Below are 25,242 nucleotides of genomic sequence, written 5' to 3'. Positions count from 1 at the left end.
AGTCCTCAATTCCAAAGCAAGACTCATGCAAGACTCGGCAGTTATTCTAATTCATCCTCATGACTCAAATCACCACATATCAAAAAGTTAAAGCAATCACCAGTTTGCTGTTCTTTAAATAAATTAATAAAGACACAGACAATGAAGTCCCCGGCCAATTTGTGTTTTAAGTAGAAAGATGACGTTTTCAATATTGTGGGGGTGGGGTGGGGGGGGTGTAAAGCAGTGACATCCGGAACCTAAAAAGGACTCAAAACTTGGGTCACAAAGGCTGCAGCCCTAACTGCACTTACCTGAGAGTAAGCCCTGCTGAATCTAATAGGACCTTACTTCTGAGTAGACAGTAGGACTGCAGCAAGAAACACAGTTGGGAATTAGGGCTTTCCTTTTTAAGTCTCAACCAGAGGAAAATGTAATATTGGAGATTAGGGAGAAAGGAATATGAATAGATTGGGGGGAGGGGGCTAACGGGAGACCAAAAACCACAGGTAGGAAGACAAGGCACACTTTCTGGGGAGCAAGTCTCACACCCAGTTGCTTGGGGTGAGGACTGCAGAGGGACCATAGTTGGGTTGTGCGTGTGTGTTTTTCAGAAAAATGTAGAATTGAAAGGGATCCTGCGGGTCATCTAGCCCAACCCCTGCAATGCTTTTTAGCTTGCATTGATCTCAAAAACCTTCAGTGCCCTTATTTTAGTTGGATGGGCAATTAACAGGCTTGTTTCACAAATAAGGGAGAAGGAGGGTTGCTGGCTAGGTTTGATTTGCCCTTGTTCTAGTTTTTAGCATGTGCTTAGTACCGTAGTTTCAGGCTGTGAGCTGCCCTGATATCTGTGGATGGAGGGCAGTAGTAGTAGTAGTAGTAGTAGTAGTAGTAGTAGTAGTAATGGTGATGATATTTTTTGCAGGGCTTGGAGTGGGTGATGGCCAGCTGCTGGAATGAATGGGATCGGTGCTAGAATGGTCTGGCTTGCTTTACAACTCCTAGGGACATTGTTGGGGGGGGGCGGAGAAGGAACCCATCCCTCAAGAAGAAGAAAAAAAGTGAAGGGAGCAGGCTTCCCTTCCTCGGGATAGAGTTGCCCATAACATTAAGCACAAGGCACGATTCCAGGGAGAGAGAGAAACCAAGGCAGCAGCTGCTGCTGCTCAGGCTAGAAAAGGACGGCCAAGGGGACAGGCTAGAACAGGACAGGGCTGCGGAGGCTCTGTGGCCGGAGGAAGAAAGGGGCAAGTCGGGGGGCACCTCTCCTTCTCCTCCTCCTCCCTCCTCCTCGCGCTCCACTTCCCCCTTGCCATCGCCCGCTTCCCTCTTCCCAAAGGGCGAACGAAAGAGAGAAAGAAAGCGCTGCACGGCAGCCAGCCATATAGTTGGCAGGTGCCGCTTCCATCCTAAGCCTCTACAGGGATCGCTCTCCTCCTGTGGAGGCTTGGGAGACAAGCTGCACGCCCGCCAGCCATATGGTTGGCGAGGCGCAGCTGGCGGGTGCAGGGAAAGGGGAGGCCACCGGCAAAGCCACGCAGCTCCCCCACTCGCTGGGGCGCCCCTGAGAGGCCAACGCCCTGGTGCAAGGCGCCAATAAGCCCAATAGGAAAGACGCCTCTGGCCTTAGCAGCCCCTCCCCCAGCTGCTTCACAACAAATGGAGATGATAACATTCACCTGCTTTGCAGGGTTGTTGTAAAGAGCACTGGGGCAAGGTATGTGAAAGACTTTAAGCACTTAGGAAAATTAATTTATAAACTATAGATGCAAAGCATTGGTCTTTTTTTGTAAGTTTTAATGAGTTAAACCATTGCTGAGTGAATATCAACCTGTTTGTATGGACTGATGGGACTCAGTAATGCATTTTTGTTGATAACGATCTGATACCATGACCGTGCCAAAGCAATGGCATTTGTATGCTCGCTAATGTTGGGTTAAGATTGTTTTGGATCCGTTTGATTAATGGTTTGCAGAACTGGCTGGCTTCTGCACAAGCCAAGCAGTTACTTCCTCATTCATTCCCGAATCCAGGTGTAACCTGATTGCATCATATTATGAATAATAAATGCATTTGCAGCTGTGATTTATTTTTATTTTTGTTTCAAGTTAAAAATAAGCACTGTTGGAAAAGCACAACTGATCAGATAATGGTTTTAGAGGATGTTGTGTTTCCTCTTAAATAGCCCAGAAGAATGAATTTAAGTTAATTATGCCTCAATCCATTAAACTCAGAGGGACCTATTATCAAGTAATGTGTTTAGGATTAGGTTAAGTTGTTAATTATGTGGACATTGATGGGATTAAACTGGTTTGTATTCAGGTTTAATTTATTTGTAGATTACAAGCACCCTAGACCTTATAAAAGACCTGGAGTGATTGCTATTTCCTGTCTTTTTCTTCTCTACCACTTGAGTGAACCCTTCTACCGTATCCTAAGGACTACTGGAAAGGACTGCAGCTAGAGCAGGGGTCAGCAAACTTTTTCAGCAGGGGGCCGGTCCACTGTCCCTCAGACCTTGTTGGGGGCCAGACTATATTTTTTTAAAAAATATGAATGAATTCTTATGCCCCACAAATAACCCAGAGATGCATTTTAAATAAAAGGACACATTCTACTCATGTAAAAACATGCTGATTCCCGGACCGCCTGTGGGCCGGATTGAGAAGGCAATTGGGCTGCATCCGGCCCTCGGGCCTTAGTTTGGGGAACCCTGAGCTAGAGGTTGTCACTTGTCAGTCCCACGTCCCTGCTCCACTAGTTTAACACAGAATGAGGCTTTAGCTGTTGGTGAAAAGCTGTGCTTACACCAAAAAAGACAAAGAACCAGCATAAGATGAGGTTGTGTGAGAAATGTAGGATTGCAAAACTCTTTGAGAGCTGGTCCATAAATGTTTGTACATCACCCTTGCTGACTGACTTATGTTTATAAATGGACCATCAGATGAACAACATCAGAGGTGTAAGTTAAGTACTGCCTCGCATTACCTTAAAATACAATGCTTTCCAGTGGAGTCCATTCATGCATTGAGATTCCTGACCTCAAGTGTTCAGGAGCAAGTGCAGAGAGATCAAGAAATGTTTAAGCTGGTATGAACGAGTCCTGAAGCTGAAGGAAGTAGATTACAATTTGTATTCAGTAGATGGTGGCATGACAGAGGCATTGCTACCTGTGGTCTGTACGTTCGCCCTGTTATTGCCTCTGGTAAGAATGTTTTGCATGTTAAAAAATCCACCAAACCTCTATCACCTCAAATGACAGTGGCAGAAAAGAAATTAGGGTGTATACTGTGGCTGGTGATGTAACAACCCTCTAATTCTCTTAAAAAACTATTGCCTGTCTCTAACCTTAGCAGTCACCCTTTTTTTGCAGCAAAATGTTTCTTTCATAACCCAAAGACTTAAAAAAAGAAAACAAACCCCAAACTTGAGCAGTCACTTTGGGTCAAATTACCTAAGGACATTCCATGCCCAAGTAAAGTTCAAAGGCAGTGTAAGCGATATGAATAATCTGAGCTGCCCGGCAGCAGAGAAACTCATCCAGGCTGATTATGCTGCACGATCCACAAGTGTGCCAAAAAAGGAGAGAAAAAAGGAAAGGTTTGTGTATTTGCTGCAGGCACCATAGGAAGAGAAATAAGGACATGCAATGTGGCTTTAAACTCAGCTATATATTTTCTAGGAGATCTAGCACTAATGTATTTGTTCACTGAAGGTCACTACACTATCAGGAATATAATAATACTTAGCATTTATATAGCACATTTCAAGTGTTCAGAGTGGTTCACATACATTATCTCAGCAAACCTTGCAATAGCCTCGTATAAGAGGCCACTATTATTGTCCCTACAGAGCAGCTGTTGGAGTGTGGCTGAAAGAACAGTTACTTCCCTGAGGCTACCTAGTTGGTGTGTGGCAGTAATGTTTTGAGCCCGGGGCATCCTGGCTCGCAGCTTCTCCTCTTAGGGCAAATCTAGAACTGTGATTTCATGGTCATTCCCTAAGAACTGTTGTTCTGTTGTGTGATTTAGTGGTAACACTACCACCAAACTACAGTTCCAGTGAAACTGTGTTGTTTTGTTGTTGTTTAGTCGTTTAGTCATGTCCGACTCCTCGTGACCCCATGGACCAGAGCACGCCAGGCACTCCTGTCTTCCACTGCCTCCCGCAGTTTGGTCAAACTCATGTCAGTAGCTTCGAGAACACTGGCCAACCATCTTGTCCTCTGTTGTCCCCTTCTCCTTGTGCCCTCCATCTTTCCCAACATCAGGGTCTTTACCAGGGAGTCTTCTCTTCTCATGAGGTGGCCAACATATTGGAGCCTCAGCTTCAGGATCTGTCCTTCCAGTGAGCACTCAGGGCTGATTTCCTTCAGAATGGAGAGGTTTGATCTTCTTGCCAACATAAATGTTAGATATGCCCTTTAGGAACTAATTCTAAACCAACTTGAATCTTTGCTGTTTGAAGGTGACATCCAGCAGAACCACATTGGAAATTAGAAGCTAAGAGCTCTATATCTACTGAAGATGTACAATCAGAAAACTTCACAGATAAGCAGCACTCCATGTGATCAGGACCCCCAGATCATTCACCATTCCCGTCATATGGACTCATGAATGTATTAATTTCTTATCTGCAGGGATTTTAATTATTTTTCACATGGGGTTACAATTAGAAACAGGATCAACCACCTGTGGTGTAAACTGTTCCCATTCATTGCAGATCAGGCTCAAGTAATCTACTGTCTACTTTCTGTTTTAGAAAGTGGTTTCTTCTGTCCTCCTGATCTCTGTGGATTTGACCACCTCTTGAGATATCATCGCCAAACTCCACATGAGAGTTCCTGAGTTGGGAGCAACCACTGTGGATGATGTTTCACTGGGCACCATTTTGAATCAATATGGTGGACTGAAATGTCACTCTGGCAACTTGACCAGGGTTTTGACATAGGGTTGGCTGCATCTCAAGATACCATCACCAAAACTCAGCGTGAGGGTTCTTGAGATGGGGACAATGGTTTTTTGTTGATGTTTGGGTGCCAGGCACCATTTTGAATCAAGATGGCTGACTAAAATGTGACTTTGGAGGGATAGCTCAGCTGGTTAGAGCATGGTGCTAATGGTTGTAAGTTCAGTCCTCATATGGGACAGCTGCATATTCATGCATTGCATGGGATTCATAGAATCATAGAGTTGGAAGAGACCACAAAGGACATCCAGTCCAACCTCCTGCCAAGCAGGAAACACCATCAAAGCATTCTTGACATATGCCTGTCAAGCCTCTGCTTAAAGACCTCCAAAGAAGGAGACTCCACCACACTCCTTGGTAGCAAATTCCACTGCCGAACAGCTCTTACTGTCAGGAAGCTCTTCCTAATGTTTAGGTGGAATCTTCTTTCTTGAAGTTTGAATCCATTGCTCCGTGTCCGCTTCTCTGGAGCAGCAGAAAACAATCTTTCTCCCTCCTCCATATGACATCCTTTTATATATTTGAACATGGCTATCATATCACCCCTTAACCTTCTCCTCTTCTCCAGGCTAAACATACCCAGCTCCCTAAGCTGTTCCTCATAAGGCATCATTTCCAGGCCTTTGACCATTTTGGTTGCCCTCTTCTGGACACGTTCCAGCTTGTCTGTGGTGCCCAGAACTGGGCACAGTACTCCAGGTGAGGTCTGACCAGAGCAGAATACAGTGGTACTATTACTTCCCTTGGACTAGATGATCCTCAGGGTTGGATTGGACTAGATGATCCTCAGGGTCCCTTCTAGCTCTACACTTCTATGATTCTATGAACAATTCCCAGGCAGCCATGGACAATCTCTGCTATTATTACTATAATTTGCCACATCTCTCCAGCTTAGACTACAAGACCAGTAGATTTTCTGATTAGTGGTATATTGCCCATGAAAGTGCAGAATGCAAGGGAAGAGGGCAAGCTTTGGCATAGGTTCAGCCTTATTGAAGTATTATTTCTCAAGGTGGGGGTGGCAGTCTTCATCAGTGTTTGGGTGCTAAGCAGCATTTTGAATAAAATAGCAGACCCAAATGTGACTTTGTCATGACTTCAACCAATTTTTGGCATGACAAAACCAAACTCACAAATTGCACTATCCATTTAAAAATCCCAGTCCTCCATGACAGACCTCATGGGGATCCCATTTTGCTCTGTCAAGGTACTCATTCCCTACAAATCCTTCCCCTCCAATTTCTGCTCAAAATTTGAGATTTGACACAGCATTTGTCCACCAGCCAGTTTGGTAGGGATATTGTAGAATAACTCTGGCAAACTTGGGTCAGTCACTAACCTACCTTAAAGGCCAACTAAGTTTGTCATTGGTATGAGCTTCCGTGTGCATGCACACTTCTTCAGATACGAAGTGTGCATGCACGCGAAAGCTCATACCAATGACAAACTTAGTTGGTCTCTAAGGTGCTACTGGATGGAATTTTTAAATTTTGGTTTGACTACGGCAGACCAACACGGCTACCTACCTGTAACTACCTTAAAGGGTTGTTGTTGCTGTTAATTTTTAAAAATACCCTGCCTTTTCCTCTGATGAGACTCAAGGCAGCTTATAAATAAAAGCAGGATTATGAGTATGAAATGGGGAGGGAGATGTATGGTACAGGCTGGAGGAACATTGGGGTTGTGATTTTTATCAGCTCTAGCCTGGGAGAAGAAATTGACATTGAGCAGCTCAACTAGCTGTATGTACAAATATGTTTGTGATACAGTGTAAGTTAATGAGCAGTTCCTGTCTGGATACAGTTTTGTCAGATGGGCACATTTCCCCGTATTTGGTGGGAGTACCCAATAGTTTTCAGACCTGGTGTTATCAGTATGTGGGGAATCTTTTAAGCATGCATTTTCTAGGAACCCCAAATTCATCTACTGCACAGCATTGACAGGGAGATGCTGTGAACTTGTACCGAAATTTACAGGATTTCTTACTGTTTCTGAAAGCTATTATAGCCTGGATGAGTAAATGAAGGCTTTGAACTTTGGTTAGTCATAAAGATTGGAAGGGGAAAGTGTGGGAAGCAATCATTTTTCATAAGCTTACATGTCAGATTCTGAGGACCAGGACTTAGAAGAGTAAAAAGAAAACTTTATAATTCCTGGTTCCTCTCTTAACCCTGCCCTATCACCATATGTCTTTATTCTTAGGCCAGGTCTGGGTAGCTAGACGGGCAGTGTTGTACAAAGTTCTGTTTTACCAGACCTACTAAACAGTGATAAAACAATCACAACAAGGGGAGATAGAGGTGTTTGTGTGTGCACGCACATTAAAGAGTTATAAAGGGTGCTAGGGCAGAGGTGCCAGGTGTAAATTATAAAAGTGACTTGAATAGGCTTCAGTGCATTTCAATAATTAAGGGTATATAATATCGCTGGGGTATTGTAAATTTCCTGTTCTACTATATTTACATTCTATCCTGAAGAATTATAGAGCCTATGCAAATATGCAATTTTAAACATCCTCTAAAGTGTCGCATCATTATGTATTTAGGTGTTAAGAGAATTATATACCACCTCCTACACCAAAAATGGTCATATTCCAAATCATTAATGTGAAAATGTGAAGTTTGATTATTTAAATGTGATCTATTTTCCATTTCTATTCATTTCACTTCTAAATGTCAGTTGACATTAAACAGTTTAAACAGTCATTAAAGTCTGTTTAAAACAGATGACAATTTTCATCAAGGTCTTTTAGTCAGTTCAAGGAGACCAGCATTATAAGAATAAACACAACTGTCACATCATTATGTATTTAGGTGTTAAGAGAATTATATACCACCTCCTACACCAAAAATGGTCATATGTAAATTTACTTTTAAAAAGCCATATACAAACAAAGTGAAATAAATAAAAAATAACACTCATAAAAATAACACATTTATTTTTCTTAACTTTAAAAAAATTCTAATGATTAATTTAAAATGTATTTGTGAACTTAGAGATGTTTTGATTTTGTAAAAAAAAATGCTTTTAACTTAGTTGTTTGGGAATGTTTTGAAATATTACAATAGTTCTTTTCCCCATTAAAGTGTAAAGTAATCTACTTATTGTTGTGACGTGGGGTTTGTGATTTCAGCTCTCTTGACATAATATGCTGGAGACAGTTATCTAGTAATACTTCTTTATTAAAGCAAACAGACTGAGCTCTGAGGAGAGGAAATCTACGGTACATTTATAGGGACAGGGGACTAGCTAGAAAGGGATACATTTTGAGGGAACAATATCAGGCAATCACAGCGCTGGCTTTTGGAGGAAACCAATAAGACAGAGGATCCAAATACTGCAGCTTAAATGAACCAATAGTAGCTGTACCTTCTGGAACCAAAAGGCAGTTACTTTACCCTAATGCAAATACAGTACATACAATAGTAATACAGATATAAAATCCTTTGACTCAATACACAGCACTTATGTCATGCAAATAGCTAATTGTATATTTTAAATTAATCTATTTGATAATGATATTACTCTAGAAGCCACTTATTGTGCTCAGTAATTGCAGATGGGTCTTTAAACAACTATTAATCTTGACAAATAGGTTTAGGAATCAGTAGGCATTTAATAAATATGTAGTCCAAGTCTTATTAAATCCAAACAAATATGCATTGCAAGCTCTTGAAGTCAATCTACAGTGCCCAGTTCTATTCATCATCGCTCAGCACGTATCATTATTTGAACGACAGAATCACAGAGTGTGTCACAGCACTCCTCTCATTAGGAGAGGCTTTCGGATCAGTGGGACCCACAGATGCCGCTTACAGAATACACTTCTGGCAAGCATATGAGGGCATCTTAAGAAAGAACACAAGGAGGCATAAACTCCCATCTCCTCAATAACCGCCTAATCAAATGCTGATCTCCCTGGGTATGGAAGACACTCTTACTCGGCTACGAGTGATCGCTAAAGAAGAAGAAGAAGAAGTTTGTTTTCTGATTTGTCCAGTACTGAAAAATTGGCACAGCTATTAGCAGTAGGATAGTTTCTTGCTGAGAGAACAATTTGGAGTATATTTCCCCCAGGTTTGTGCAGCATGTGCAGGTTCAGTCCTTATATATACAGCAGTGTAAACACATGATGAGGCTGAACATCATCTCAAGATTTGTCATTATAACAATCAAACCCCATCTTCAGCACAGTTGTTTCCTGTATGTCATTGGAAGTTCTATTAATGTATGTTTATAAATACCATCACTTGCAGTTTTCAACTGTTTGCAAATGGGGTGAACAATTGTCCTCCACCCCATTTCAGAATAATACACTTTTCTTTTTTATTTTATTTTCCTTTTGCTCCAGCTAAAAACTGTTTGCAAGTAGAATCTCCTTCATCTCCTAAACCAGGTATTCCCTCCAGGTTTTAAATTAGATGGGAGTAACCATTCACCCCTTGATTAAACTTAGTAGCAGTTTCTTGTAATTCTCTATCAGGGGACAATTTTTTGGAATCAGTAAATGTTTGGATAAATTCATCAGAAATATTTTTGTTCTGCTAATTTGTTGTGGAAAGCAGCCAAAATGTTGGGTTGTCTCATGCCATCTATGAGGCGCTAGCAACTATCACACCGTTGCAATAATTTTAGGAGGAGACCTAAGGATGTGGAGACTGATTGCAGCTGTTACTCTGTGCTGTACATGCTCAGAACTACTTCTATATTGTAGCTATTGGTAGGATATACAGTGTTGTATAAGATATAGTTTTACTTTATATATTTTTCTTTACAGAAGAGATGTGGTCCAATACAGGGTGATTAATGGGGACGCAAGTGGAGAAAAGGAGACAGTTCAGACCAAGGCCAACAGCACTAGCAAGATTTGTTCTGTTTTACAGATGTTTCATAACCTCTTCTGATTAGTGCCAGGCTATGCTCCTCATAGGACCCAGGTGGCGCTGTGGTTAAACCACAGAGCCTGGGGCTTGCCGATCAGAAGGTCGGTGGTTCGAATCCCCGCGACAGGGTGAGCTCCCGTTGCTCAGTCCCAGCTCCTGCCAACCTAGCAGTTCGAAAGTACGTCAAAATGCAAGTAGATAAATAGGAACCGCTACAGCGGGAAGGTAAACGGCATTTCTATGTGCTTCTCTGGTTTGCCAGAAGCGGCTTTGTCATGCTGGCCACATGACCTGGAAGCTATACGCCGGCTCCGTCGGCCAAATAATGCGAGATGAGCGCGCAACCCCAGAGTCGGTCACGACTGGACCTAATGGTCAGGGGTCCCTTTACCTTTACCTTATGCTCCTCATACCTGCTCCAAAGTGCCTGTGGTTAACAAGGCATCAGTTGTGGCCCCACTGTGAGACAGCTCCAGCAGCCGAAGGTGGCAGATTTGGGATATGGTTTCAGTATGGCAGAGTGAGAGGCCAATAGATTTGGTCTCCTGTGAAAGCCCCACTGAAGGGCAAGAGCATGGCAGCAGGACTGCTGAACTTGGTTCGGCTTAGTGCCATAGCTGCCAAGTCTCCCATATTCCCTGGGAAACCCCCGTTTTTCCAGCCGTTTCCCGCTGGCAGCCCAGATTAAAAAAAACAAACCCGCAAATCCCCCGGATTCTTACCGGCCCGGGGAGGCTCCTTCTGTGCATGTCTGGAGTCTCTGGACATGCGCAGAAGTGATTTCTAGCGCTGTGGCCATTTTGGAAATGGGCAGAGCATGCGTAGAAGCGACTTCCGGTGCTGCTCTGCCCAGTTCCAAAATGGCCACAGCGCGACTTCCGGTGCCGATCCCGGATTTTTCAATCTGAGAGTTGGCACCTATGCTTAGTGCGCAGCCTCCTGCCTCAGGCGGATGGACGGGGCTTCCTCCAGTCTATTGGCATTCCTCCCTAGCAACGTGCTGATTGTTCGTAATCAGGCAGGTGGGGAAACATCTGCTTTTATCCAAAATAAGCTGTTACTCCCCTCCCCACCACTCTCTCTATATATTCAGATGTAGATACAGTATTTTAATACGTGTTTTAAGCTGAACTAAGCTGGTACTTAAAATAGCTCTCTGACATTCAGAATAATGGATATGAAAGCAAGTGCAATAAAAATTGTCAGCAAGGTGCAACGTAAGCACAGATTCAGCTGTAGCCTTGCTCATTTTAAACATTTTATTTAGTCCAGAAGATCTGCATCTGTAAGAATTAAAATACATGATTTGCTCTCAAACTTCACCACCCCAGAAGTACAAATATTCACAGTTAAGGTCCATGTAGCAATGACGATTTAGACACCTGCACTGGACAGAAAAGTTATAGTGATAACCCCAACTAATGAACAAATCGGATTTAATTAACTAACAGTATACAATTAGTTGATTGATTCTGCAACATTGACTTTTATTTCAGGATCCACTCACTACCTAGAGCTGCTGATTTACAATGTGGAGAATCACACTGTACTTTTGAAATCACCAATTACGTTTAGACATAGCAGCCTTGGCCTTTGACAGCACTTTCTTTGCCAGTCTTTCATCTGTCTTCCTTCCGCACCTGCTTGCTGTAGTGAGAAAAACTCAATGTTTGCCACACACAAGCAAGGGGAGGATGGGAAGGGAACTCTTTCCTGCAGGGTTAATACATTTTGACCAGGCAAATTACGAGCCCTGCTTCCATTCTCCAGAGAAGTGCAGCATGCAAAATCTCATGAGAAAGAAGTTCTCAGTTTTCCCAGTAATTCAGGCTTTTCCCTTCCCCCTTTCCTTTGTATGAATTTGTTTCCTTGCATGAAGAGAAATGTCTTACATATGTCTTACATATGTAGGGTGACATGCCACTGTTTGTGATGTAGAATGCAGCCTGTTGACAGAAGATGCATTGCATTATTGAGTCTTTCACAGTGGCAAACACCTCACCAAAGTGGGGGTGCTGCGGGGTTCTTTCCTGGCCCACTGGTGCTCAGCATCTTTGACACCAAACTGGGAGGGGTAGCTAATACCACAGAAGATCAGTATGGCCTGAACTGATTGGAGAACTGGGCCCAAACTACTTCATTTGACATGCGACAAATGTGTGAACTGATTCCACTGTGGGCAGGGGTGAGGGAGCCTTGTGTCTCAGACATAGCTGTCAAGTTCTCCCCTTTTTAAGGGAAATTCCCTTATGCTGAATAGGCTTCCTTGAGAGAAAAGGGAAAACTTGACAGCTATGGTCTGAGATGATAGGAAAGCTCTGTCTATGGTGTTTGATCTGTGTTGGTCTGTCTACACATGTAAGTCAAATGATAAACATGCTTGTGAATGGACACAGTGCTAAGCTCCACTGCTTCTCAGAGATTACTAATCTGTGTGATTCCTTGATGAACAATTCACTTTTTACAGCAGTTTCATATTTAGAACAAGTGGGGTATTTATTACAACCAAAGGTGCAGTCTTAGAATAGGGGAGCCCTTCTCTGCTGTAAAGCTTGCTGAGTGATCCTTAGACCTGCCACAACCTTTTACTACTTATCTCACCGGATTTTTCTAGGAATAAAACAGTAAAACCACTGTGATGGTCCCATTACAGTAAGTTCTTGGGGGAAAGTGCTATAAACACAGTTAATGATTATTATTTATCTTCTGCTCCTATAAACCATTCACCCTGGCTTCAGACTACAGTATCATTGTATTACTAGTCTCACTCAGCCCGTTAAGAAAACGGGCGCTAGAGGTGCGACGGGGCCGCGGCCTTCCCTCACTTTCTGCGCTCGGCCGTGGGGCGCGCCGGGAACTCAATTAAACAAAGCGCTCTCCCGTTGTGTACCACGGCCGAGCGCAGAGAGGGAGGGAAGGCCGCGGCCCCGCCGCTCCTCCCACGGGCCAGGTAGGGTTGTCAGGAGGAGGTGGCGGCGGACCAAGATGGCGGCATTGGGCTCCGGGGCCACGAGCCAGATCGGGCTCCCGCCGCCGCGGCCCCGGAGCCCAATGCCGCCATCTTGGTCCGCCGCCACAGGGGAACGGGAGGCAGAGGGTTGAGGGGGGGAGAGAGAGCGCACCTGTGTACGTCCCGCCTCTTCGTCCAGTCCCTGTGTCCGTGGGGCACATGCGCATTAGCGCAAACCCAGGGACACAGGGAATACTGGACGCAGAGACACAGGGACTTTATTATATAGGATTAGGCTTTTGTAACATATACCGGTAACACTCATACCATATTTGGAAAGGTTTCTTGTGTGCTCCATTTGAGTTTCATTTTAGGTTCTTCTGAGAGGTCTTTCTCACGCAACAGCTAGCAACTGAATAGCAATTCCCCCCTCCAGCTTTTGACAGTTTCACTCTTGGTGCCATCTGGATTCATTGGGCTGGAAGAACACAGCTGTCTCGGTGTGTGCAGTGAGTGGAACTCAGTTTCTGTCCTGCCAGGGCCATACTGATTTTGACCTGGCTCTGGAACTAGTTTTGGAGAGTCCTAAACTAGAGTGGCACAGCGAACATTTTCTGCCATTGCGAAGTGTTCTTCACAGCTTGCCAGTGTTTTTAGGTTGGCATAAAAGGTGGTGGAGGGGGGAAGCAAAAGGGTTCACGTATATGGGAGTCACCCAACCCACAACTTCAGTGCTCCTCTTTCTGGACCATATAGATATAACCATCTTCTTCCTAGAAACGATGAGCTCATCAGCCAATCAGATTTGGCCAGTGGGCAACACTATTGAGGGAAACGGAAGCTATAGGCTGCATCCCTACCCTGAATAAAAGGGAGGGAGGGTAAAGGACCCCCTGGGGTTGCAGCGCGCATCTCACTTTCAGGCCGAGGGAGCCGACGTTTGTCTGCAGACAGCTTTCCGGGTCATGTGACCAGCATAACCAAACTGCTTCTGGCGCGACAGGACACCGTGACAGAAACCAGAGTGCACAGAAATGCTGTTTACCTTCCCACTACATTGGTACCAATTTATCTACTTGCACTGAATAACTTACAAGACTAGTGTATGGCACAGTATGTCTTATCAACTGCAGGACGATAAACTCCAGATAGTGATCTACCTGAATAGCTTTGGTACCCAGGGACTGGCCTTAGCAGTAGGTGAGCTAGGGGGTGCTAAGTTGCCGGGGGAGGGGGGCAAGCTGTGCTCAGTGCCTGTCTTGTTTTTAAAAAATCTATTGCATGTGAAGACCTTTAAACCTCCCCCTTAAATAAATTCAGACAAGACTCAAATTTTGGTTTGGTTTTTGGAAGAATTTCGGCCACAACTTTTTTGATTACAGAAAGTGAGTGGTTGCATAGGGTCTGGTTCGACTAGCTCTCTGCACCGTCGCAGGTAGCACTGACTCATAGGTCATCCTAGGGTGACCACCCGGATAGGTGGAAAGCCGGGAACAGGCTAAGTCCACCACCCAGATGTGCCCCTGGACTCAGGCACAGACACAACACCCTCACAGGGTTGACCAAACCATTGAGTCCCTGGATTCCTTCACCTATGTGAAGAATACCCTTCACATAGGGATGGCGAGAACGTCCCCCCTACCTATCACCTGAACCAGAGCTTTCTTGTTTAGGTAGTCAGCTTTAAATGCATGTTTCTTTTTAGTTTCCACTTTGATGTCATTTGTGCTACACAAAAATCAGTACGGTAGGTAAAAACCACAGCCTAACTTTTGAGGCTGTGTTACAGAGCACTTTGCACTTCAAATGGTGTAATAATAATAATAATAATAATAATAATAATAATAATAATAATAATTGTAAGAGGTCAGTTGGATACTTTTCTATTTACAATGTTTATTGTTTTTTATGTATAAACTGGATGTTATATCCTTCCTTGCTGTTTTCTAATCAAAATTCCTCCTACCCCAGTTGCCCCCCCCCAAACATGACATACCCTCCATCATTCCTCTATAGGGACATTTCTTACTGCCCCACAACTGACCCTCAGTGACCTTATATTCCCCCCCCCCCACAAAGCATTTCTGCCACCCTGACACCAACAGGACACAGCACACACACCCTCCGCCATCCTGAGAAAGCCCCTTAATCCTGATTTTACTTTATTTTATTTTTTGGTAGATTTACAAAAACGAAACCACACACACCAATAAATACATTTTAGAAAGAGGCAAGATTAGACATGGGCGCATAAAACATTTTTATTTTATTTTTTAATCAAGACTCCTTGTGCTCCACTCTGCTCCCTTTCTTCCTGCCCGGGACGGCCCTGCCCTCTGCCTGCCCCTCAGAGCCGCTGCATCCCGCAGGGCTGGACCTCGGCAGCTGTAGCCTCTCCTCCTCCTTGCTTGCTCTCCAGCAGCTGCCAAGAGCTGCCCAAGGGCCATGGAGAGGCCATGGGGTGCTTCCTTGCAGCCCCCACAGCAGCCACTGTGGTCGCTCCAGAACAAGTGCCAGGTCCCCCTCCTCCCTGAGCTCAGTGGCAGCAGCACTAGTGGGGGAAATAGGGATATTCCAGGATCAAATTAGAAGGCTTTTGTAATTCCAATACTGTCCTTGGAAAATCTGGACTCTTGGAGGGTATGGCATGGGGGGAAAGAATATTGAGTCCCTGCACAATGGGGTGGGGGTGGGGAGTCATTTTCAGCAGAAGGACTGGGAGACGGCAAAGGATTAAGTGATTCTTATCCCTGCCATTCCTTTACAAAAGTGGGTAGCTTCCAATTGTAATTTTCAATTAGGGAAAAACTGTGTGTTCACACCTTTCTTGCACATGACTGACAAAAACTGACTGGAGTCTTTCTCCCTTAGATGGGTGGGGGGAGAGAGAAAAGAAACCTCAAACTTGAAGATTTACAGAACTTACATCTGTTTAAATTCCTCCCACATCTCTAGTTGATTGATGGCTTCAACAAGCTGTTAATTGCCCACTTGGTTAGCTCTAAATGAGTCTTATTTTTTTGGATTTGTGATGTAGATTTGCAAAAAATTAGGAATTAAGTAGGTCTAATTGCCTGCCTTTTCTTTTGTAGACCATTCAGGGAGATGATAGTAACATTTAACTGAAGTTTATTCAATAGTTCTTTTCATCCCTGATTCTTGAGCTGCTTTTCATTTAATGGGTTTGTTTGTGTTGCATTTATTATTGTCCTTTAGCTCTTTATTTTGAACAGCACATGCTCCTATTTTAAAGTTCTCGTGTACTTGCCCCTTTGTCTAATGTCTAAAATCAGAGGAACCTGGGATCAAGGTTGCTAGGAGGTCACATCCTCTGGCCAAGAATTCCCACCCCTTGCTCTGATATTTATAGTTACAGGTAGGTAGCCATGTTGGTCTGCCGTAGTCGAGTAGCACCTTAGAGACCAACTAAGTTTGCCATTGGTATGAGCTTTTGTGTTCATGCACACTTCTTCAGATTCTAATATTTAAGGAAGCTGGTGACAGTTACTCAGTGCTATGACTTCACACACACTGAGGCTTTGTGAGCTCAGGTTCAGATGAAACTCTTCCTTGTTCAGGTAGTTGAGATAGTTCCTGGAATACAATTGGGGAAAAGGTGAAAGAGAACAGAACAGGCTAGAATTTTAATATTGACTGTGTAAAAAACAACAAAAGAAATAAAAGGATATATGCAAGAAGCATTTGATAATGATATTTTTGGAACTTAGTTACTTATTTAATATACTTCTAAACCTCTCGATTATTCACATTTCTAACCAGTGCATGTGAAAACAATCCACAGAAAACAGTACAGTGGTACCTCGGTTTAAGTACACAATTTGTTCCGGAAGTCTTAACCTGAAGCGTACTTAACCTGAAGAAAACTTTCCCATTGAAAGTAATGGAAAGTTGATTAATTCGTTCCAGACGGGTCCGCAGAGTACTCAACCTGAAGCGTACTTAACCCGAGGTATGAGTGTAATTGGTTCTGGAAGTCCGTACTTAACCTGAAGCGTACTTAACCTGAAGCGAACTTTCCCATTGAAAGTAATGGAAAGTGGATTAATCCGTTCCAGATGGGTCTGTGGAGTACTTAAACTGAAAGTACTCAAACCGAAGCGTACTTAAACCGAGGTATGACTGTATAATGAAACTGTAAAAAATTATCATAAAACTCGAACACCATCTGCTTCTGAAGTTTAGCAAGGAGAGTTGGGAGGAAGTCCAGAGGTCCATTACCCATAATGCATAGGTCAGAATGATTTAATAATAACACACTTACATAAAAACCATTCCTTACCATTGTCACAGTGAAGAAAACCTGGAACTCTTCAGGCGGAAGCCCCGTCCCATCCCTCAAAAAGTGGCATTGCCCCCAATTCTCTGATTCCCTTGCTCAAGGGTGGATTTTTCAGGATCTTTCTCATATCACATGCAGGTGGTACAGACTGTCTTTAGTTACTGTAAATCCATGAGCAGGATAGTGTCCTTAAAGCAGCATTAGAGAAGAAGAAGAAGAAGAAGTTATTGGCTGTACTCTGCTGTGTCGAACCCAGTAGGAATCCATCACACTGGTCCGTTGCAGGCAGTAAACAGTGTGTGAAAAGGATAAAATAAATTATATAATGGCCAGAGCTAAGCTATTCCAAACCACCAGATTGTTACTCTCAGTTTTAGCTGGTCATAATGTGGAACCTCAGCAATGTTCCACAGAACTCACTTTCCAGGTTCAGCTGCTGCACTAAACCTCAAAAGTGTTCAAATTCTGGGGCGCATTCCGCGTAGAAAATTCAAGTTAAATCATGCTGTAGTAGTATCATGTATTTTACAATACTTTTGAATGTCACAATAATTTTAGAAAAAATAGTACAAATGAGAGTTACAAATAGTGAACATGAACAAAGGTCTTGAGTTTCCTTCATCGTATTAATAGCAGTCTATCCTGCACTTTCCTAGCTTTTCTGTTCTATTTGTTCTTTAATAATTTTGGGAAATTACAGCTTGAAACATAGGTGCCAGATAAGCAAAAGAGCATAAATGATGGATGCAAAGCTTCTTGTGTCTGGTACTGAACAAGCAGAAACTGGTTCACATTAAAATAAATCTCTCATGTCAACTCTCCATGGTCCTTCCAGATTCACAAATAGTTTACAAGATTGAAGTAAACTAAAGTTCTTGACTTGCCATGACATGATTAGAACCCACCATTCCATTTCTTGCAGTGTGTGCTACCATATGAACTAACTGACCACTTAAATTGACCACTATAGCCTTCCAGGATGGACTTTCCTTCAATATTTTATGAAATGTTCACTGATATCTTCCTGTTAATGAATAGATGGTCCTACTGAAACTGGTAGCTGTTGTAGTATCAGCAAAGCACTCATATCCATGGGGTGACAGTACAGCTCATATGGAGGTGTGAGGCAGAATTGCTGTCGTTTGTGAATGCAGCATTCTAATTGCAGTATATCTCATGTTTCTAGAAGCGTTGGGGCTATTTATCTATAGCGCATAAAGCAGGTCGAGTCCTTTGCTCACCCAGCCCCTTCAAGTCAGATTATTTACTCCCTGAGCCATATGTGCTCAGGCCTCAAAGTCTTATTTGGAGAAGAGGAATGCTAAATTGGCCCTTGTGACTATCAGGGGAGATGAAACATCTGGACTGGTCAGGTTTGCCTTGACTGGTCAGCAGAGTAGTCCTTTCTGTCTGCTGCATTTCAGAAACTAAACCCACCTAAACATTAGGAAGAACTTCCTGACAGTAAGAGCTGTTCGACAGTGGAATTTGCTGCCAAGGAGTGTGGTGGAGTCTCCTTTGGAGGTCTTTAAGTAGAGGCTTGACAGCCATCTGTCAGGAATGCTTTGATGGTGTTTCCTGCTTGGCAGGGGGTTGGACTGGATGGCCCTTGTGGTCTCTTCCAACTCTATGATTCTATGATTCTAACTGCCTTCAGGGATCATAAGCTAGAGAACAAACACACAATGTCTGCATTTGAGCACAGCTGCCCACAGCTCTGGCTTGCCTGTGGCAGATTGGCACACTCTCTGCACCAGATGTGCTCTTAGAGAATGATTCTGTGCTGGGGCTCCCGGTTTAGCAAGACTTCTGTTCTACAGTTTACTTTAGCACACTGGTTAATCCACTACAGAGAACCTCTGTTTTCAGTGATACAACCTTTATTTCATTTTTTATTTGAAGCTGATGCTTAATAGTTTGGTTCAGGAAAATAGTGCAACACTTAGGCTTAGTTCTCACTAAGCTGTGTCTGAGCTATAGCAATTCAGACTGCTTAATTGAATGCTATACAAAAAGTCCCCAGTCTCCACTTAGAAAACCAGCGTCTCTGAGAGCATAGAATCCTAGAATTGTAGAGCAGGAAGGGTCCACAGGGTCATCTAGTCCAGCCCCCTCTAATGCAGGATCTTTTTGCCCAACATGGGACTCAAACTCACAACCCTGAGATTAAGAGTCTCATGCTCTACAAAGGCTGTTGCCTTGCTTTCTGATGAATATGGTGATTTCCTATGTAAATGGAATAGGGTTGTGCGTGGGTGTAGGAGTGATTAATCATATCAGTTTTAAGTGGTTTGATGTCGAAGACTCCTGAGTAAGATTAGTTGTCATAGAAAAAGAGGAGATGTCCTTTTGTGGATTAGGTACTCGTTAACAGGAAGCAGAGAGGAGAAATATTCGGGACACTTCTCTTAATGGAAAGATGTAGCTGGTGGAGCCCCCCCCCCAAATTAATACTGGTCCTTTTTAATTTGTTCAGAAACTAGAATTAGGGCTGAACAGTGAGAGAGCCAAGTTTGTTGATCACAACAAATCTGTTAAAATCTAATCAATATAATAAATTGTTAAATCCTAGCTCTTACCTTTTGGAATCAGTCATAGATAAAATAAGAGGAAGTACTTGGAGGTTTAAAATGTGGAAAATGAAGGACCATAAATATTCAGAATATAAGATCTAATAAATCAAGAACAAATGATCTCATGTGCAGAAGTGGAGAGATAGATGCAAATTTGTTCCAGAGTGCAAGAGTATATGAGAGTTAGGGAGATGACTGAATCTGAGGAAGCTGTACTAAAAACAAATAAACATAGCTTGGCGCGCGCGCGCGCACACACACACACACACACACACACACACACACACACTGGAACCTCGGTTGTTGAACACTTTGGAAGTCAAATATTTTGGCTTTCGAACACCAACAACCCAGAAGTGAATCTTCCATTTTTGAACGCACCTCGGAAGTCGTTTCTCCATTTTTTCAATGGATTTGAAAAACAGGCAATTGCTCCTCAGTTGTTGTTACAGGTAGGTAGCCGTGTTGGTCTGGGTCGAAGTAAAATAAAAAAATTCCTTCAGTAGCACCTTAAAGACCAACTAAGTTTTTATTTTGGTATGAGCTTTCGTGTGCGTGCACACTTCTTCAGATACAGTGAAATAGAAGTCCCCAGGCACTTATGTAGAGAAGGGGTGGGGAGGGGGTGGGGAAGGGGGGGGTCATTCAGAAGGGTGGTGGAAGTGGGTGATTGACTGACTGATAGCTGTTGATGACCGAAAACGACTGCAAATGGTTTTGCATGAAAAAGCAAGGGTTGAGATGGCTGAAGATCGCTTATCATGTATAATGAGATAAGAATCCGATATCTCTGTTCAAACCAGGTCCCTCCATGGTTTTGAGCTTGGTGATAAGTTGTAATTCAGCAACTTCTCTTTCAAGTCTATTTCTGAAATTCTTTTGTAGTAAGACAGCTACTTTGAGATCTTGTATAGAATGTCCTGGGAGATTGAAGTGTTCTCCTACTGGTTTTTCTGTCTTCTGGTTCCTGATGTCAGATTTATGTCCATTTATCCTTTGGCGTAGGGTTTGGCCTGTTTGTCCAATATAGAGAGCTGAAGGGCACTGTTGGCATTTGATAGCATACACAATGTTAGAAGATGAGCAATTAAATAGTCCTGAGATGGTATGTTGGATGTTGTTGGGGCCAGTAATGATGTTGTCCGGGTGTATGTGGCAGCAAACCAGTTGTTGAACGTTTTGGAAGTTGAACGGTCTTCTGGAACAGATTACGTTCGACAACCGAGATTCCACTGTATATTATTTATTACTTAAATTTGGCATAGAACAGAAACAAAATAAAGAGTCATAATATAAAGGGCCCCAAACCCCACAGGAAACAGACCAATGGAGGTTAGAAAAAAGCTGTGGACATCTGTACACACGTTTCTTTGAATTTGGGAATAAGAGAAAACTGATAAAAAGTTGTGAGGTGGTGGTATATCACTCCTGCCAGAACAGTTAACAATTATTCCCCCCAAATGTTGGAAAGGACAGAAAGAAAAGGAGACCTTTTCCCCATGTGGTGGAAGTGTAAAGTAGCAAAGAGATACTGGGAAACTGTTTAAAAAGCACATTTGAGAAGCCTTGGGTTATGAAGTGCACTTCAACCAGTGATATTTTTTATTGAATTATTTAGATGGTTTGGAAACAAAGGATCAGAAGGAAATGGTTTCATATATCTTAGTTGCTGCTAGAATCTTATATGCAAATAACTGAAAGAGAATTTCCTTACAAAGTGGTTTAGTAAGATATGGGACTTTTTATTAATGAATATAAATATAGATAATTCCTTTCGGCAAAATAGAATAGGTTTATTGAGTACAGTAGTTTACATGGAATACTTCTTAATTTTAAGTATGGATTTTCAATACAATAATTGTGGAAAAGATGCAACTCCATTGAGTTCCTTAAATTGTTGTTTTGATTTTATGCTTTCAACGTATGATGAACAACATCACCCTCCCATCAGATGTCAAGGAGATAAAGAACTACACAACTTTTAGAAGACATGTAAAGGCAGCCTTGTATTGGGAAGTTTTTAATGTTTGATGTTTTATCAAATTTTAAATGTGCTGGAATTCGCCCAGAGTGACTGAGGAAACCCAGGGTATAATAATAATAATAATAATAATAATAATAATAATAATAAAACATCAACACCACCATCATCTAAATAAATAAATAAAATCCATGGTGTAGAGAAAGTGGAAAAGTTTGCCTTCCTCTCACAATACTAGAATTTGGGCCATATAGTGAGGCTGAATGCTGGAAGTACTTTTCACAGATAATCATAAAGCTAAAGAATTCACTACCAGATGATGTAGTGATGGCCACCAACTGGATGTCTTTAAAAGAGGATTTGACAAATTCATGGAGGATAAAGCTACTCGTGTCCATTGGGGCAGGTAGGGGGAGCTGCTTGTGCTCAGATCCTGCTTGTACCGTAGTTTCCCCCAGGCATCTGGGCATGAGGACAGGATGCTGCCCAGAGGGGCCTTTGGGCGGACATGGGCTCTTGTAACATACTAACCGGCTCCCACATGAGCTATGAAGTGGAGCAGGCCACAAGCACAGGCTGGCCACCCCAGGAAGAACGAGCCTAAATTGATGTATGAAACAAACACTTGGTGTGTTTTCACACAAAGGGGAGTTTCTAGGGCTGTTGGAAGCTATTAGCTGTGTTAATCTGAAATGCATCAGATGGGGAAGAAATAATCCTATGTTCTCCATTACCTCATTCTTTCAAGGCAGCTCTTAACATGTTGGTGGACTTTTCTCTCATAGACAATTTCTTACCATAAGAGCAGACACCTGAGATTTCTTTGGCTCTTTCACCTGCCATTTCTACCTGCAGAATCAAGGGAAGGAGCTAACCTTTCCCACTAGATTTCAGAGAGAGCAATTTGCTTTTTGTAATTAGAGCTCAGCACGCAGTCTCTGTTTATTTCAGTCTTCTTCAGCTTGGTGTAAATAGAGCTCAGGGTTTCTTTGACAACTGTTTAGCTTACAGCGCAGATTTAAAGCATTACAGGATAATGAGACTTATTAGATTAACTTTTACCATGATATTTTAGCATCCCAGATAATTATTATTTGTAGAAAAAACTGAATGGTTAGTGTTTCTTTGCATATGTATGGCTGCATGTGCTGCTGGTAACAGTTAAAATATGTCCTGCCCTATCTTGAGACCCCATCTCGATCCTCAGCCATGCAGCACAAGTCTTCCTTGATCATTTTGTTAGCCTGACATACCTTCTGCGGAACTGTTAAATTTCTATTGCATGCTCTTACATTCTTCTTACATATTTTCATCTCACATCTTTCTTGATTTCCCCCGCTAACCACATACTGACTTTTCATTTCTGTTTCATAGGCATCTGCTTCTGTCCTACCCTTCAATTAGGATTTGTTGGGTCTTTAATCTGATTGTATAATTGGCTTTCCAGTTCACTGTTGTTGTTGTTATTATTATTATTATCAGTAGAATTATGTACTCTCTGTATAGCACTATACATGCACATGTTACTTTACAAGATTAATTAAGCGAAATTCTTATTTGAAGTGTACCGTCTACAATGGAAGCCTTGAGCCTTGTGCTAGTGAATCTTCAGCAGTGAGGTGAGATGGGTGGAGAGAGATGGAGTGACAAGGTGAAGTTGAGCAGCTCACTGTATAGTCCTCACTGTAATAATAATAATAATAATAATAATAATAATAATAATAATAATAATTTATTATTTATACCCCGCCCATCTGGCCGCGTTCCCCCAGCCACTCTGGGCAGCCTCCAACAAAATACTAAAATACAGAAATCCATCAAACTACAGAAATCCATCACCCGAAATTTGTCACCCCAAATGTCGGTTGCAGCAGCCATTCCACCCCCCTGTGGGAGAGGGGCAGGGATGGGACTGCAGGACGTGCCCACCAGCTCTGCAGAGAGATCAGCAACCTCTTTCCTTTTCAGCTGATCGTGTCAAAAATTCTAAGAAATAGTGCCTGAGCTTGCCTTTCTCCCCTCACAATCCCTTTTCTTTACAGAATTTACATCTTGCCTCTCGTCACATGTGATCTCGGGGTGGGGTCGCAGCAATATCAGAAGCAATACGATAAATAAAAATATAATCTCCTTCCATCTGTTAGGTATTTTAGTCAGTATGGCCATATAACCCAATACATAAACAAATATATCACAGATACCCACACAGCACATTGAGAAAACCTGGTGGAAGAGGAAAACTGCTGCCAAAAAACTGCCAAGGAGTGGGGAGTGCTCCACAGCCAGGGTGCCATTGCCAATAAGTCTGCAATGGCCTTCTGCCTGGAAACAATAGGACAGCTTCCATGCTCACCAAGCCCTTGACTCTTCTTCTTGCAGCAGAAGAGACTCTGTGTCCCTGCTTAATGTCAAGGGTAGGATGCATGAGTCAGCTGCATGAATGAAACCCTGCGCAACTCATTGCATTGTTTGAATGACAGAGGAGGCACTTGCAGAAGCTGTTCTTTCTTGTGCAGAGAGGATCAGTGGGTTGTGGGAGGGTGTGAAAAATCTCTTCGCTTTCAACAGCTGAGTCTGTTTGAAGGCAGAGTGCGCAACAGGTGTGCAACTTTTCATTCAAACACAGTGAAATAACTTTCAGGATGGTTTTTACTATAAACAAGATGAGTGATAAACACCTAACCTCTACCGAAACATGGTCATGAAATCATTGGCTGGCGATGGACTATTACAGGTCCCTGTCAGTTCTGCATGTCTTCATTCACGAGTCCATTCTGCCCAGCTTCCATATTAATCTGCTGGCTTTTTTTTTAAAAAAAAACACCAGCATGGAAATGTACATTTAAATATCACACCTTAACAAAAAGAAGTATTTTATATATTTTAAATATATAAAATATTTGAATTTCTAAACATATTCTTTCCAAAAATATTAATGTTTGATACATTTTGGTATGTTTTTTTGAGCTAAGAAATGTTTGCAAAATTCAGAGAAGTGTGACATTCAAAGATTAGGTCAGGTCACATTGGAATTTTTTTAAAAAAATAAATTAAAAAATATTCAAGCATCCTTATCAATCAGTCACTGCCAGTCTCAAGTTAAAATGTGCTATTTTGGTGCATCTCTGAATACGCTGCTTTTGGTTTATCTTCATTTTTGATGCACTATTAGATTAAAATAAAGCACCTGTGACCCTGCTGTGTACATCTCAGCACTTTTGGTTCCAGTGCTACCTCCCACATGTGTGTTTGCTGTGGAGTTGCTTTGGGTTCCAGACCTGGGGTTTGTCATTCACTGTTGCCTTTAACGTGGTTGTTTTTTAATCATTGTGCTGCTTTGATTCCTGTGTTGAAAGCAGATGAGGACAGTTTGAAGCAAAAGGTGGGCTTGTAACTTCAGTGATTTTATGAGAGCACAGAAATGCAAGCTCCACCCCCTGAAAATTTTGCATTACAAAAGAAATGTCCACATTACATATGCACATATTTATGGCTACTATTAAAGGGTACTTTCACTAACAACTACAAATGTAATCCTTTTTTTATAAAAAAAAAAAGCAGCTTCCAACATAAAGGTGTTCTTAAAAATAATTCAAATGCTTGTG

The 25,242-nt window shown here is 42.4% G+C and overlaps 1 protein-coding gene across 5 annotated transcripts in view; it reads left to right on the top strand.

Annotated features, from left to right (window-relative positions):
- The window catches only part of PCDH17 (protocadherin 17), a 146,700-nt gene that overhangs the window by 73,295 nt on the left and 48,163 nt on the right, over positions 1-25,242 (top strand). The window lies entirely within an intron of this gene.

The sequence above is a fragment of the Zootoca vivipara genome, chromosome 4 (genome assembly GCF_963506605.1).
Source record: "Zootoca vivipara chromosome 4, rZooViv1.1, whole genome shotgun sequence".
NCBI lineage: Eukaryota > Metazoa > Chordata > Lepidosauria > Squamata > Lacertidae > Zootoca > Zootoca vivipara.
This window is presented reverse-complemented; position numbering and strand designations above follow the sequence as displayed.